Source organism: Pan paniscus, chromosome 5 (genome assembly GCF_029289425.2).
Source record: "Pan paniscus chromosome 5, NHGRI_mPanPan1-v2.0_pri, whole genome shotgun sequence".
In the NCBI taxonomy this organism is placed as follows: domain Eukaryota; kingdom Metazoa; phylum Chordata; class Mammalia; order Primates; family Hominidae; genus Pan; species Pan paniscus.
The window spans coordinates 120,741,508-120,759,732 of NC_073254.2; the positions used below are offsets into that span (position 1 = coordinate 120,741,508).

At 34.5% G+C, this 18,225-nt stretch overlaps 1 protein-coding gene across 3 annotated transcripts in view; it reads right to left on the reverse strand.

The window, feature by feature from the left end:
• ASCC3 (activating signal cointegrator 1 complex subunit 3) overlaps positions 1–18,225 on the reverse strand; it is a 375,365-nt gene that overhangs the window by 190,900 nt on the left and 166,240 nt on the right. The window lies entirely within an intron of this gene.

Consider the following 18,225-nt stretch of genomic DNA (forward strand, 5'->3'; position numbering starts at 1 on the left):
GATCTATGTTGAATCTTTCAAAAACCAAAATTTTAAAACACATTTTATATAACAACTAAGTCTACTTTTATGTAGCAAGTCAGAAAACATGCATTTATGCATTGGCTACATGCACATAAAGCACATACATGCAGGGCCCAATAGTAATATTTGCTTTTATGCAAGACATTCTGGAGGTGTGAAACAAAACAAGATAAAAATTACAAAGTGCTATGGTAAAAAAAAAATAGTACCTAGTTAACAAGGCAAAGCAACTTGTATTAGCTATCTTCACATTTTGCTGCTTGAGAGATAAAGATGGATAGTTAAAAAGGGGAATCAAAGAAGATTTAAAGAATGAAGAAATGGATGGAAAAGTTGATAACTTCTATAAGCAATTTATACTGAGACACACACAAAAAAGAGATAATGCTAATACATAATAGAGGCAAAGACTTGAAGTGAATGAAACATTAGCTTCACTGTCCTGGTTTAAATCTAATTTTATATAAGTTCCTTGGTGTTCAACAATGTAACTGTATTTAAAAAAAAAACATTTTCAAGAAAATAAAACTACTTGTTTTGCTTCCAATTATTTCCAAAATTATGCACAGTATTTTCTTTTGATATTTTGGGTAAAACTTAAAATGGGAAGACAAGAATGAAAAAAGAACATTTATTGCATACTTACATACCTAGGATATCCAATTCCCATCAATATGACAATTGGAACTGAGGTGGCCAAGAGGTAAAAAGAAATATTATTTGCCGTCAGCAGAAAGGCTGGTAACGGAAGGAATTTTTCCATGAAAATTTAAATCTATCTTAAGAGATTTTATTAAAATTTCCCTAATCACATTCACTACTATCAACAAAGAAGTTGGGAATAGGTCTATGGCATGCACAAAGGCAGATCTAAGCTTAGTTTATATCTTCAAATTCCTAAACATCATTCGGAGACAAACTGTTCCACTGTGCTCTTTCAGTTTGTGCAGTAATTCCAGAAATCACTGATTAATGGTTTAAAAATCATTTAGAAAGCTCAAATGCCTAAATATATGTACATTTGTAGATGTCTGTATTTGCAAGGAGGAAACTGAATACACTTCAAAGATAGGAGTATTAGGTGTAAGGTGATGTGGGGGGAAACTAACTCATTAGCCTTTTCTTTTTATATCTTTGCATCCATTCACTTGTTACAAGTATGTATTAGTTCAGTAACTTGAAAATCCTCAAAGACTTAGGAAAAAATTGTTAATAGCAATGAAGAAAAATACAATACTAATATTCCTCATTAAAAAGTATTCCTTTGAAAATGAGAACAAAATAACAAGGTTAATTTTAAAAACTGTTGTATAAAATTTCAAAAATATAATGGAGTGCTCTTATGATAAGCTAGCTATATTTCAGAAAAACAAAAATTTTCTCTGCTCTAAAATCTAAATTTTTAAAAGGGCTCCAAATTTACTACTCAAGGGCTTAATGAATAGAAATTTAAAAAAGCAAAAATATACTAACTTAAAATAACTGGTGACAAAAATGATAAGTCTGTATCATGAAAAAGTAGTGAAGTTGGATGGACATCTTAAATTAGGAGAAATTAGATAATTTAATACTTCTAATAGAAAGATCTATAACTAGATGAAATAATAAGAGCAAATTTACATTAAAAATGTTTTTAAGGAGAATACTGACATTCTTTCATTGATCTTTACAGACCACAGAGGGAAAAAAATCCTTAAGAAGGTAGTCAAAGCTACCTTTGTTACTGTTCCACATCTCAAACTTGTTTTCCCTTCAGCCTCTACTTTCAGCTTACCAAAGAACTAATAATTATCTTCTTGATTTTTCTTGAAGTTGTTTTGCCCCCCTGATCTTATAAGATCAGACTTAAGCAGAAGACTTCACCTATTCACTTATTCATCAAACACTGTCTGAGCACCAACTATATGCCAAGTTCTGGTGAGGCCATGGGAATAGGGTCATGTGCTACATAACCACATTTTGATCAACATTGGACAACATATATGACATTGGTCCCATATAAGGGCTATATCATATATAGCCTAGGTACGTGGTAGGCTATATCATCTAGGTTTGTGAAAGTACACTCTATAATGTTTGCACAATGAAATAATGCATCATATGGTTTGGCTGTGTCCCCACACAAATCTCATCTTGAATCATAATGTAACTCCCACAATTCTGATGTGTCGTGGGACTAACACGGTGGGAGGTAATTGAATCATGGGGGTGGGTCTTTCCTGTGCTGTTCTTGTGATAGTGAATAAGTGTCACAAGATCTGACAGTTTTAAAAACGGGAGTTTCCCTCCACAAGCTCTCTCTTTTCCTGCCGCCATCCATGTAAGACATGACTTGCTTCTCCTTGCCTTCTGCCATGACTGTGAGGCCTCCTCAGCCATGTGGAACTGTAAGTATGTGAAACCTCTTTTTTTATAAATTGCCCAGTCTTAGGTAAGTCTTTATCAGCAGTGTGAAAATGGACTAATACAGTAAATTTGTACCAGTAGAGTGAGGTGCTACTGAAAAGATACTCAAAATTGTGGAAGTGACTTTGGAACTGGGTAGCAGGCAGAGGTCAGAACAGTTTGGTGGGTACAGAAGAAGACAGGAAGATGTGGGAAAGTTTGGATCTCCCTAGAGACTTGTTGAATGGCTTTGAACAAAATGCTGATAATGATTTGGACAATGAAATCTGGGCTAAGGTGGTCTTAGATGGAGATGAGGAACTGGAGCAAAGGTGACTCTTGTTATGTTTTAGCAAAGAGACTGGCGGCATTTTGCCCTTGCCATAGAGATTTGTGGAACTTTGAACTTGAGAGAGATGATTCAGGGTATCTGCTGGAAGAAATTTCTAAGCAGCAAAACATTCGAGAAGTAACTTGGGTGCTGTTAAAAGCATTCAGTTTTAAAAGGGAAACAGAGCATAAAAGTTGGGAAAATGTGCAACCTAACAATGCAGTAGAAAAGAAAATCCCATTTTCTGAGGAGCAATTCAAGTCTGCTGCAGAAAATTGCATAAGAAAAGAGGAGCCAAATGTTAGTCACCAAGACAAAGGGGAAAATGTCTCTGGGGCATGTCAGAGACCTTTGTGGCAGCCCAACCCATCACAGGCCCAGAGGTCTAGGAGGAAAAAGTGGTTTTGTGGGCTGAACCCAGGGTCCCCATGCTGCGTGCAGCCTAGGGACTTGGTGCCTTCCATCCCAGCTGCTCCAGCTATGGCCCCAAGTCTTGGCAGCCTCCATGTAGTGTTGAGCCTGTGAGTGCACAGAAGTCAAGAACTGAGGTTTGGGAACCTCTGCCTAGATATCCGATGATGTATGAAAATGTCTGGATACCCAGGCAGAAGTTTGCTATAGGGATGGGGTCCTCATCAAGAACCTTTGCTAGGGTGGGAGCCTCCACATAGAGTCCCTACTGGGGCACCACCTAGTAGAGCTGTGAGAAGAGGGCCACCATCCTCCAGACCCCAAAATGGTAGATCCACTGACAGCTTGCACCAGGCACCTGGAAAAGCCACAGAAACTCAACACCAGCTCGTGAAAGCAGCTGGGAAGGAGGCTGTACCCTGCAAAGCCACAGGGGTGGAGCTGCTCAAGGCCATGGGAGCCCACCTCTTGCATTCAGCATGAACTGGATGTGAGACATGGAGTCAAAGGAGATCATTTTGGAGGTTTAACATTTGACTGCCCCACTGGATTTTGGACTTGTATGGGGCCTGAAGTCCCTTTGTTTTGGCTAATTTCTCCCATTTGGAATGCTGTATTTATCCAATGCCTGTACCCCATTGTATCTAGGAAGTAACTAACTTGCTTTTGATTTTACAAGCTCATAGGCAGAAGGGACTTCCCTTGTCTGGATGAGACTTTGGACTGTGGGCTTTTGAGTTAATGCTGAAATGAGTTAAGACTTTGGGGAACTGTTGGGAAGGCATGATTGGTTTTGAAATGTGAGGACATGAGATTTGGGAGGGGCCAGGGTGGAATGATATGGTTTGGCTGTGTCCCCACCCTAATCTCATCTTGAATTGTAACTCCCACAATTCCCATGTTTCATGGGAGGAACCCGGTTGGAGGTACTTGCCAAATAAATTGCCAAATAATCTAATGCATTCAACTCCTAAACCAGAAATATTTGATTTAAATCAGCTTGATCTATGTTGAATCTTTCAAAAATCAAAAATTTAAAACAAATTATATAAAACAACTAACTTTACTTACTCCCACAATTCCTTTACTCATGGCGGTGGGTCTTTCCTGTGCTGTTCTCATGATTGGGAATAAGTCTCAAGATCTGATGGTTTTAAAAACAGGAGTTTCCCTGCACAAGCTCTCTCTCTTTGCCTGCCACCATCCATGTAAGATGTGACTTGCTCCTCCTTGCCTTTTGCCATGATTGTGAGGCCTCCCCAGCCATGTGGAAATCTAAGTGCATAAAACCTCTTCCTTTTGTAAATTGCCCAGTCTTGGGTATGTCTTTATCAGCAGTGTGAAAATGGACTAATACAGTGCCTAACAGTGCATTTCTCAGAATGCATCCCCATGCATTAAGCAACGCATGTCAGTACAATGGTGAGCAAAACCAGAGGCAGCCCTTTTTGTAATAGGAATTATGATCCTATAATAAAGGGTGACACTAATTTTAAAAAGCCAAAAAATGTAAAACCATAGCTGGAATTACAAATAAGATATACAGTGTTATTACAGCTTATAATAAGGAGGTGAGAGTCAGGGATGTTTTAAAAAAAGGGTTTCTCTGAGAAAGATGAAGTCTGAAGAATTTGGTAGAGTACAACTAAGTGAAGAGAATAAGGATGTGTGAGTCATAGGGAACAATTTGTACAAAAGCCCCAAGAAAAGTAAAAGAGCATCACTATGATGAGGGATGAAAGAAGGCGTGGGAGGTGGAAGTGAGAGAGAAAGTAAGAAAGAGAGAGAGAAATATGTAAAGAAGAAGGAGGTAATGGCAAAACAATATGAGAATAACTGGGCCCTTATACAGGAACTTTAGTCATTTAAATGTCATACTGGAACTGTGTTTTGAAAGCCAGGTCTAGCTAGCTGCTATGTACAGTCTGTCAATAAGAGGGACAGAATGAAGGCAGGCAGGGCAGTTAAGAAGTGGCTAGAGTAGTCCAGGAAAGACATGATGGTTGCTTGGCTTACGTAGTGGTGGCAGAAAGAGGAGGGAATGGAGAGAAATGGGCAGACTTAAGAGATACTTAGGAGGTAAACTAGATAGGCATTGGTGAGGGTTTAGAAATGAGACCGAGGGAGAGACAGTTGACAAGGATGATGTTTTGGTTTCTGGCTTATGGAACTAAATCTATAGTCATGCCATTCACTAAGCCAAGGAATGACAGATTACTACCATTTTGTAGGGGGAGATTACAAATTTGGTTCAGATACACTGTATTTGAGATACCCAAGAGAAAAGGCCAGCCACACAGGATCATATGGATCCAGAGCTCAGAAAAGAGGTCTGGGTTTGGAGTATAAATATGTAAGGTAGTTCTATAAAGGTCATAATTGGGATGGGATAAAACCACAAGAAAGAGGGCTAAATTTATAAAGGGTCTAAGGCCACGCCTGGTAGAGAAGGAAAATGCTATAAAGAATGAGGAATGGGCAAAGAGATTAGAGGATAAAGAAAAACAGAGTTTTGTGTCAAAAAGAGTAAGGAGATAGGTAAAAGGTAAAATCAGCATTTTGCAAGTATTTCCACTTCTACAACCTCCACCTAATCTACTGATTATTTTGTTCACAATTGTGAGCTCTTATTATCAGGGAATTTTATCTTTTTGTAAAAACAACCTTTTATTGAGGGTGTATCAAGCTTTGAATTTTCCTTGATATTTAGTTAAAAATGTGCTAATCACCTTTGGCTTTGGTTTTGGAAGTGTGAACAGCAGAATGCCTAGGTCAACATCATTTTTCCTGTTCTTGAATTAGGCATGACCAATGATCATGTGATAATGTTTATTACCATAGTTTTTGACCAGTCTAATAGCATAATATAAACAAGACATGCCATCTGGATTTTTTTTTTCTAAATATCATAAATGTTTTCTGTCATCTTGAAAATCAGTTCCATTCTCCATTGATACTTCTAAATGAACTGTTCAAGAGCAGCTGCTTTTTCAAATAATTGTGTAGAATAAAAAGTAAACACAAAAATGATAGAAATTTAAAAACATAAGAGGACAATAATTTTCAACCCCTTTCTAAAAATATTTGGAAAACACTATATTTAAACACTGTACAAAGCTTCAGTTTGTAAGTTTGCTTAAATAAAACAGTACCATTTAGCAATGACCAAATCTTCAAGATTAGGAGAGAAGAGACAAATACTTACTTAAGTAAGTTATTATCAGAGAGAAAGAATAGCTTAATAATTTGGTGACAGTAAAATAAGTCTTGCTCTTCTACTGGTCTCAGCTGAAAATGAGCATTTATTAGTATCCCCAATATGCAGTATATTAATGACAAGATTACTCTAGCAGCTTATGGTGCTAAGAAATTATTGCTTTTGAATTACAATGTCCAATTTTTAAAATCTAACTACTAAATTTATAATTATAATTAAATTCTCTTTGATAAATTTTCATTATATTCTACTAGAAATTCCTTCTATGATGGTGATATTTTCTTCTGGCCTTTACTTTAACCAAATGTTGATGTTAACTTTCAACTATCTGGCATTTGGCCCAAACAGGATGATAATGCACTTCCAACTCTTCCAAACACCTTACCCATAGAATGTCTATAACAAATGACTGTTAACAAAGGAATGAACAAATGGATAAATGTATAACCTCAATGTCTTATCCTCTTCTCTCTATAAAAGGGCCACTGTTAATGAAAAAGTACATCAAGTATCAACTATTATTTTTATAAATTAGTTATATACAAATATATTAATGAAATTTTTATCTTATATATAGGAAAGTTTTAAAATTCTAAGCAAATACTTGTAATATTAACTTAAAAGTAAAATAGAAAACTCAACATTACCAAGAAGTATTTTTTTTTTTGCCTGTGCAATATGGATAGGGGAATTTCAATTTGATAGAAGACTCAACAGAGCTTTTCACTTTTTTTAAAGTAGAGGTTTAGAAAATGATTCCTTTAGATTTTCTTGTACTTAAAAAACACCTGAAATATTTCTTTAGTAGTACTATCTTTAGTGGTAAAGATGAAGGAGAAATATCTTTAATTCTTGTGCTCCTAATTAAAATGTCTCCTTCGACTCTAGCTTTTATATTCCTTTGGAATTACATCTCAGTTGAAAGTGGGAAGCAGAGTAAAGAAAGAAGCACTCAAATAATTCACAAATAAAAGTCATGAGAGGCAAATTTGATATAGCAGAAACACTAGTACTGAGAATTAGAGATGCTTATTATATCTGGAGAATATAAACTTTATAGGCAAAGGGCCAATGGAAAGTTTCATTATTTAAGTTAGCATGATGGAATTTGTTTTGATTTTTACATAATTAATTTACATAATTAAACTAAGAAATAATGATTAGAAATAAAAATAATTTTCTTCAGATAGTAATAAATTAATCTATAATTATTAGTCAATTTTTAAAGGTGATTTCTTAGAAATAGAAATGTCTACTAACAACTTATAAACAATGAGGAAAGAGAAAATAAGACACACATCTAAACAAAGGCTGATGTTCAGCATTAATCCAAGGTTGAAGAAGACTTTTTTTGTCTTTAATATCACAAGGCCTTTTATTCCTTAAAACTGAAGGTAGATTTTCAGTAAGAAGCTGCAAAGAATTTAACTTTTTTGACAATATGGAAAAGAACCTAAATTAACTTACTAAATATGCCATAATCTCTGAGGAAGTTTCTAATTTCTTTTCCTATAACTGTAACAAAGTTTGTATAACAAGAAAAATCTCAATAGAGTTAAGGCATTAATTATTTTCCCATTCTGCAAGTTACACAGGAGGAGGGGAATTATTAACCGGAATGATAAAGCTGTACTTGCATTTGGTAACACAAAGAGAAGCTTACAAATGAGACGTCTCATTAGTTTGAGCAGATGGATCAAAATTAAAGGCTGAATCGCCAACTTTTGATTTCCCAATAGCCAAGAAGAGCTTGAAGTCTTGCAGAGTAGGACTGTTGAAAAGTCAACATGAAAAGATTTTCTCCATCTGTCATCACACATGCCTGAGTGGAACACAACTGCCTCCTACTGTTTTTAACACTTTTAAGGCAAAGTTGCACATAAAATCTATTAAGTACATGAGCACGCAAGTTTAGATCACTAAAACCCATGGAATAGTATGATCAGAGAACATCAGCATGGTTTTTGAACATGAAATTTGTTTTAATCCAAATAAGGAGAAACAAATTGAATTCATTTGTTTATTTAAGATAAAACTGTTAATTTTTTGCCTAAAAAGTGTTTAGTTGCCTGAGAGTCATAGTTCTTTTGTTTTCGAATGGACATGTATTTCAGTCTTCTCACTAATGGTTTGAAACGTAGCTTCTCTGATAAAACCAAAGTACTTAAGGAAACCAAACCAGGGAGAAATCCAAGATACTGAACAACTTGAAGGCAAGAAAAAAGCAAATTCCGAAGAGTATTCACTTTTTTTTAACTGATTGTGGGGAAGAAGGGGCAGGCAGCATGAGGTAGTAGCAGGAAAAATTCAATTAGTTTACTTAGATTAGAATAGACTGCATATTTCTTACTGCTGTACACTGTATTACTAAAACTGCCAAGATATATTTGAAAAGTAACAGTTTACGTACACAGCCCCACAAGAAATAACTTGATTTTCCTTAATAAAAAGGAAAGCATATTTGTGAAATATGTAATTGGCTGCTTAATAATAATGCGCTATCGTTGACCATTGTTATTGGTAATATTGTTATTAACCATGACCACTGTTAATAACAATGCACTAATATGTAGTTAGTTATAACTATAATGAAATTCCAGAAGCAAATCTCTCTCTCTACATATATATACACACATGCACATAGTATACATACATAATTTACCATACTTACATGTATAACAAAATATTTAAACAGAAAAGAATCTCAGAATGACACACACATATAGTTAGACTTCTCAGTCATCAGAGTTAGAATAATAAAATTGAAGAGTTTATTTGGCTGTCAGTTTTTTAGATAACGTGAAAAAACTGTTGAATTATATTTTTATCATTTTCCGACAGAAGGATATATACAAATCACCTACTTAAAGTTATAATTTAAAACCTTATCCAAAACAGCTAGTGACTGGGATAACATTAACTTCAACCTCAATTATTATGAGTTTAAAAAAAACACAACTCAAAAACTATTCTACCAGGAAGTTCTTTGTTGACCTTCTAATACAAGCAGAGGACAGAACACTACAGCTTAGTTAAGGTCAAAGAAAAAAATAATCCTTTACGAGGTTCCAAGTTCCTGAAAACAAACCTCTAAATGAGTCTCAATAATCAATGACTACTATGAAGTACAAGTTCTTGTGTGATGGAATAAATCAAGGGTTGCCAACTTTATTGAAATAGGTATATTTACCAAAATCAAAATGTTTAACAGTCGTGCTTTCCAAGTACCTACTCGGCAATTTTCTGTGCTGGATATAATACAAAGGCATTCAGCAGAAGCTGCCACATAGTAAGCTAACTGATTTTAGGCCAAATAGTATTGGCAGATCAACCTGCAAGTAGAAACCTTAAACAGAGCAAGCCTTTTCAGAAGACTGATACAGAGAGAGATTTCAGTTTTGGGCAACTTTATTATAAAGTTAAACATATAATGTAGGTACTTTCAAGAAATGAAAAATGATAGAACTTTGTTCTTCACTTATGTTGCAAAAGGGCTCTTAAGTTGAGATGATTGCATTAATGTAAAAGACCATTGCCTTACCAGCTTAGTACTTAAAATCTGAAGGCATTGGCCTAGGCATCTGTAATACTAGCAACACTAGAAGCAAATTTCAACTAGTGGACCATAGTCCTGATGCGTTTCATATTTCCTATCATCCTCATCTCACAAGTATGTTAAAACTTTGAAGACAAGACAATGCATCAAAATCAAATCATATTTACCACAGACTTCCCATGCATATGATGATATACTGAGAACTAAATCAACAGTATTTCCTTATAACCCAGTCTTTTGTGGTAGGACCTGTCTTGCTGGGACACAAAAAGTAAAAGGACAACATTGTAGAAATCAGAAGAACTGATTAAAAATTTTAAATATAATCCCTTTACCAAAGCATTTATTTACATTTTAATGCTATCATTTCTATTTATGCTTCTGTCATATTTTTGAATGAGAAAAATACAACAGATTAGATAAACTATAGGAATAAAAGAAAAAAAATTAATGGAATAAAATGCATCAATAAAATGGAAGGACAAATACCAACAGAAGCTACCTCTGGTAATGGAATTACCAGTGATTATTTTTTCCCCTTCATGTTTGGTTCATGGTATGCCTAAGAGTTAAACTTTAAACTATTTCTTTATTCAGTCTCTTTTGTATTAATCTATTTATTTATTTGTTTGAGTACATTTTATTAAAACATAAAAATTAAAGTTTACCTCTTTAATAGGGTAAAACAAAAGTGTGCCAGGCAGCTACTGCTAACAGAGTAGAATTATCACAAAATTGTCTATTTAAAATTAAGAATACTTTAGAGGTTCATGATGATTGTCCCAATGTAGATGACACTTTTTACAGTATCCTAGACAAAGCATTGTCCAGCTATGGTTAAAAGAAGGGTAGCTCCTTTGCAATTCAGTCTATTTCACTGTAGAAAAATTGCAGTTCCTTATATCTAGCTCTCCAGAACTTCCATGCATTGGTTCTAATTCTCTTTGTGCAAAATAGAACATACCTTCCTTTCGTATGACAGCCTTTCCATTACCACCACTTTCCCCCAAACCCCACCTGGATTTTCTCTCCTGCAATCTTAACATTCTGGTTTCTCTTGACCATTAACTCAAATTATATGTATTCCCAACTTCTCACAATTGTAATAACCTTCTCTTGAACCTCTATTCTCAAAATATGATACAAAATGACCACAGTACTTGGTAACAAACCAAATTACAACAAAGTTTTCACCTTCCTTGATTTGAACTTTTTTCTCTCTGATAATGACATTTAAGGTGTCATTAGTTTTTTAAAGTGTATATAATACTTGTTTGAATTAAAGTGAATTTATTCAACTAAAATTATTTTTTCCAAGACAATGCTTCTTTAATTTATACCTATGAAATTTATTATTTGAGTTTAAATGTAGGACTTTACATTTATCCATTAGAAATTTTAGGATGTTGAATTTGAATACTGCCCAGTTGAGATAAATTTATATCTTGGTTCTTTCTTACACGATGTCCTAATATTCATCATTGGCAAATTTTACACACATTTAGATGAAAATACATTCACTAGGAAAGAAATCTCAGGGATGCCTCAAGAGACATCCCTCTAAACAACACTTTTCAACCAAGAGCACTTATGTACCCCAGGGAACATCTGGTAATGTCTGGAGACAGTTTGGGTTGTGATATTTGGAGCGGGGAGAGCCACTGGCATCTACTGGGTAGAGACCAGGGATGCTGCTAAACAACTTACAGTACACAGGACACACCCTCCATCCCCCAAAACACAATTATTCTGTCCAAAATGTCAATATTGCCCATGTCAACAGGCAAAATACATATCAACTGGCTAGGATATATATATTAATCATATTTAAATCACACTTAAAAAAATTCAGGGTCTAAAAGACCACAGTGTCACAGTATAAAACAAAAATGCAAGAAAGAACAGATTTTACTAATTGAAAATAAGTGTACATCCAAACCAATACATGAACAAATTGTGTGCAATACATGTGTTATTGCAATCATGATTTAGAGGTAACAATTGCCAATTAAGGAAAAACCTCACTGGTATGACATCACTCTGTTTTCTATGCCTTAAGACCGAAAAAAAAAAAATCCAAAATGGCAAACATACATTAGATCATAACCTTACATAGCACTAGATTGATAACAGTATTCAGAAGAAATGGCCTATGTTTATAAAATCCTATGTAGGTCTCCTGTGACAACAAAATGTTTTAATTCATTGGGTATACATTATGGTCATACAGCAAGACCACACAATGTGGCCATTTCTGCCAAAAGTCCATTTTAGGAAATTTACTTAAAGTAAATATTTAAACAAAAATAACAGGTAGAAAGATAATCACTACAGTAGCATAATCTTTAATAACAGAAAACTGCAAACATTTAACGTACTTAATAATGGAGGAATAACCAATAATAACCAATATCAGCTTAATTTCAAAGGGACAGTGTCAAGTTCTGAAGACATTATGGGTTTTATCAACACAAACGCCTGCATTTAAATCCTGGTGCCTCTCTTAACTAGCTCTGTGACCTTGGGAAGCTGCTTAACATGTCTTAGGTTCATTTCTCCCTTTAACAAACAGAAATAATCATGTTATGTCGGAGGACTGGGAAGGTTAAAAGTCCAAAGAGACTTATATGGTATCTGAAAATTAGAACCTGAATAAAGATTCCTTTTTCTCTCTTGCAAACATTAAAATTGTGAAGACCATGTAGAAACATTAAAAAATGTTTATTATTCATTAAGAAAAAGTGAATATAAAACTGTATATATGGTATAATTATAATTTAGTAATGCAGTATAACTAATAATTAATATTAAGTTTGAAGGAGCAAAATTAAAAGGCACATGTGTGAATGGATAAAAGACTAATGGAAAATGTATAAAACTGCAATTACAATGTTAAAATGGTAAAATAATAGAAAACTATAAGCAATTTTAATATTGTCATTTTATTTTTATAGCTAACAAACAGTATAGGAGATATGTAGGTATTTCTACAAAACCTGAAGTCCCACTCTTACGGAAAATGAATGTCATCACTAATCATTCAAAAACAGAAACTGTGAGACCTGTATACTAAACCTTACTTCTTAGGGCACGCATCTTAAAGAAGGATCATAGTTATCCTGCTCTAATTCTTCTTTGCAGTAAGGCACTAAAATACAAATCTGGACACGATCTCAGATCCAAAAGTTTGTTAGTAGACTCTTAAACTGCAATCATACTTTACACAATTACCCACAGGGCATTTTTAGCCAGACAAGAAAATAACTTAGAAGTCACACATTCTTAAAGAGCTCATGGATGGAAAAATATGCACACAAAAGATGGAGAGGTGATATTTATCTCTAAATTCTGCCTCAGCTGTGTGCATTCTCCATTCCTAAGTTCTTCATGCCCTAGAGCAACCAGCCCCTGGTAACCTGAAGACTTCTCTTGGGTATCCCATCCAAGTCTATCCTTTCTAACCATGCACAACTACTGTGAAACTAGCCCTCCAACTGACTTTGTCCTATCAGAATTTACCATAGTAAGAGCCTGCCCTCCTCAGTCACCTTTCATTTTGAAAAGTAATGCAATGAATGGATTTACAATAAAAATAAAAGAGCTGGCAGTAAGATCTCATCTCTACTGACTAAACGCCCCTAGCCAGCATCCAAGTTTTATAATCAATGATTCCTAAGGGGGCATCTTAGTCCCTATTACAGTGAGGGAATTATAACAGAAGAGATAGAGAGGAAAGTTCTCCTAGGATCCCCTATATTACAACATATGTTTGGGTTTTTATCTAAAATAGAAGATATAACTGCTACTTTTCCCAACATTTGGGGATACAGCTGCATTTTATTTTTTAAATAAATATTTTAAAATGTAACATCATCTTAATAAAAAAGCTAGAGTCATATAACAAATACGTTTCAATAATAATTATAAATAGTATGATGAAGGCTATAACCCTAAAAGGCTAAGCAACCCGTAGCTTCTAAAGCCTCAAAATAGCTGTGGTCCTGGCAGTAATAGCATTATTAAACTATTTACTCATATAAGCTTGAATTTACAATAGTCTATGTTTATTTATGTGTTTATACATGGCTACATTTATTTATCAATCTCAATAGGAAAAAATTTTCAAAAATTTCTCTTTTTACTCTAAAAAAGTAACTTATTCTAATGCGAAGCAATCCTATGTTCCATACTAAAGTACCAGGTACCTCCTTACCTGGTCATTAAGCATTAACTATGACAGAAAAATAACAATTGCTTTAATTTCTAGGGGCAACACAATAACATTTCTATTAGTGGCCTCTTAAGATTTTTTCATAATGCATGCAAGTCTGATCAGTTACAAAAGATATCGTAAGATGTGGTAGGTATTTTCCTGACTAGATTAAAAAGATAAAATATCTACTGTGTGTCCCACAGTAAAGTATTTATATTTTAATTTCCATTAATTAAAAAGAGAAGAAATATTTAAGAGTACTCATTCATAATGAAATCTATAGGGCTGGGCATGGTGGCTCACGCCTGTAATCCCAGCACTTTTGGAGGCCTAGGTGGGTGGATCACCTGAGGTCAGGAGTTCAAGACTAGCCTGACCAACATGGTGAAACCCTGTCTCTACTAAAAATACAAAAAAAATTAGCCGGGTGTGGTGGTACATGCCTGTAATCCCAGCTACTTGGGAGACTGAAGTAAGAGAATCACTTGAACCCGGAAGATGGAGGTTGTGGTGAGCTGAGATTGTGCCATTGCACTCCAGCCTGGGCAACAAGAGTGAAACTCTGTCTCAAAAAAACAAAAAACAAAAAACTATCATAGACTAGAAAAGGTTCTCTTGTGATGGAAGAAATGCCACCACAGTTTAAAATTATGATGCAAAATGTTATTAATTCACGGTTCAAAATTAAATGGAGACCCAGAATAGCCAACACAATATTGCAAGAGAAAAACAAAGTCAGAGGACAGACACTATCTGACTTTAAGACTTACAAACAGATTAATGAAACAGAACAGAGATCCCAGAAATAGACCCACATAAATACAGTTAACATATCTTTGACTAAGGAACAAGGAGTGAATATAGTCTTTCAAGAAATGATGTTGAAACAACTGGCCATCAATATGCAAAAAAAATGAATCTAGACGCAGACCTCATATCTTTTACAAAATTAACTTAAAATGGATCAAAGAAGTAAATGGAAAACCACAAAATTATAAGTCTTAGAAGATAACATAACAGAAAATCAAGGTGACCTTGGATATGGCAATAACTCTTTATATACAACACCAAAGACATAAAGGAAATAATTGACAAGCTGGACTTTATTAAAATTTATAACTCTGCTGAAAAACACTAAGAGAAATAAGAGGAAAGAGAATGAGAAGACAAGTAACAGACTGGAAGAAAAGATTTCCAAAATATATACCCGATAAAGGACTGTTAACAAAATATACAAAGAACTCTTAAAACCCAACAATAAGAAAATGAACCACCTGGTTAAAAATGGGCAAAAGACTTGAAAAGACATTTCACCAAAGAAGATGGGCAAATGTCAAGCATATGAAAAGATGCTTAATATCACTTGTCATTAGAAAAATACAACTTAAAACAAGATACCATTACACACCTTTTAGAATGGCCAATATCCAAAATATTGACAAAACCAAATGCTGGCAAGGATGTGAGGATGTTGAACAACAGAAATTCTCTAATGGGTATGAAAAATGGTATAGGTATTTTGGAAGATAGTTTGGTAGTTTTTTACAAAGCTAAACATACTCCTACCATATGATCTAGCAATTATACTCCTTTTTTTTTTGAGACGGAGTCTTGCTCTGTCACTCAGGCTGGAGCACAGTGACACCATCTCAGCTCACTGCAAGCCCCACCTCCCAGGTTCACGCCATTCTCCTGCCTCAGGCTCTGCAGCAGCTGGGACTACAGGCGCCCACCACCATGCCCGGCTAACTTTTTTGTATTTTCAGTAGAGACAGAGTTTCACCGTGTTAGCCAGGATGGTCTCCATCTCCTGACCTCGTGATCCACCTGCCTCGGCCTCCCAAAGTGCTGGGATTACAGGCATGAGCCACCGTGCCCAGCGCAATTATACTCTTTATTATTTACTCAAACGAGTTGATAACTTATGTCCGGACAAAAACCTGCACATGGATTTTACAGCTACTTTATTTATAATTGCCAAACTTGGAAGCAACCAATATGTCCTTTGGCAGGTGAACAGATAAACAAATTAGCACACCAGGATAATGGTGTATTACTCAATACCAAAAAGAACTGAGCTACCAGGCCATGAAAAGACATGCGGAACCTAGAATACCTATCACTAAGTGAAGAAAAGCTAATCTGAAAAGGCTACATACTATGTGGTTCCAACTACAAGACGTTCCAGAAAAAAACAAAACTATGGAGAGAGTAAAAAGATCAGCAGTTAAGCGCGAGGACAGAAAAACGAGCTTAACATAGAGGATGTTTAGGTCAGTGAAACAAATTTGAATGAAACTATAATGGCAAATACATGTAATTATACATTTCTCAAAATTCATGCAATGTACAAAACAAAGAGTTAACCTTAACGTAAACTGTGGACTTTGAGTAACATCTGCATGTCAATGTAGGTTCATTGATTGAATCAAATTATCCCTTTGGTACTGGGGACACTGTGCTTGTGTGGGAGTAGGGAGCACATGGAAACTCTACTTTCCATTCAATTTTACTGTGAACCTAAAACTTCTCTTAAAAAATAAACTGTATTTTTAAAAAAACTAAATTGAGAAAACATTTAAATATTTACTGAATCTTTTTGATATTCCCTATACAAAAAGAGTTTACAGACTCCACAGGTACATTCCTTAGCTAACAATATAGTTTATATATTTTCTAATCTAAAACTTGGAAATAAATGTGCATGGTGATAACATCTAGCTACTTACACTGAATTTATGATACTCTTGCAAAGAAGGCTATACAGGACATTCCATTAGAATCTTTTTTGAAATGCTTTCAAAAGTTTCTCCAGACAGCATTTTGGGATCATCACACATACACTACAAATAAAACCTCATGAGGCAATCCAGAACAGAGGTGGCAAATTATAGCCAGCAAGCCAAATGCACCTGCTGCCTATTTTTGTAAATAAAGTTTTATTGGAACACAGTTGCACCCACTTGTTCAAATATTGTCCATAGCTGCTTTCATGCTAAATAGCAAAGTTGAAGGAGCTGCAACAGAAAACATAAGGCCCATAAAGCCTTAAATATTTACTATCAGACTCTTTACAGAAAAATTCTGCCAGCCTCTGACCTAGAGCAAATAGTTTTTATTTAGTAGGATTTTTTTAATTTAAAGAAAGAATATTGGCATTTTATATTTCTTTATTTTTAAAATGATAAATAATGCAACTCACAAAATAGTTTTTTATGAGGGTCAAAGGAGAACAATGACATAAAATAAATGCAAAGAAAGTGATATGTCACAATAGTTAGCAGCTCATGGCCTGGATCTGAAAGTGCACTAGCAGAATGACCTGAACATGTTACTTTATTTTGCAAAGAACTCCATTTTCCTCATCTGTCAAGTGAAGATAATAGTACCTGCCTCATAGGTTGCAGAGAAAATTCAATTGGTCAGTAAGTATAAGATAATCTTACCAGCTTCATACATTTATTAAGAACTAGAAAAGGTTAGCAACTATTATTATTGCTAGTATACAACTTAAAATACTTGTGATTTCCGAAAAAGTTATTCTTAAAACCAAGCACAATCTCTAGAGATTAGTTATGAATGTGATTTTAAAATTATTTCCTAAAAACAGAAAAAAATGCCTCAAGAATGCTCAGTGTTCCAATGTTTAAGAAGGCAGTGTCCCATGCTCTCAAGTTCAAATCATCTTTGATTTATTTTATATACTGGAGTTGCAAACAAGATTTAGTCTGGGAAAAAAAGGTTTCACTACTCTTAAAAGGAATTTAACAACTTAAGGGCCAGGAAAACACTTTACATGTCATAAAAGGCTCACATTGTTTTAAGAAATGACATAATAAAGTCATTCAAAGAACCGTGAACAATTGGGAAGTGGACAATTTTTATATAAGCAATTATTATCACTTCACTTTGTCTTTAACAATCTTGATGGGAGTATATTGAACATGGAGAATTAAAAAATAAAAGTGCTTAATTTCTAAACACCATCAAACAATACAAAACTTTATTATATATATTACATTTCAATTGATATTGCTTCATGAAAACAGTAAGAATATAATATTTAAAATTAAAAATGGCAAACAAAA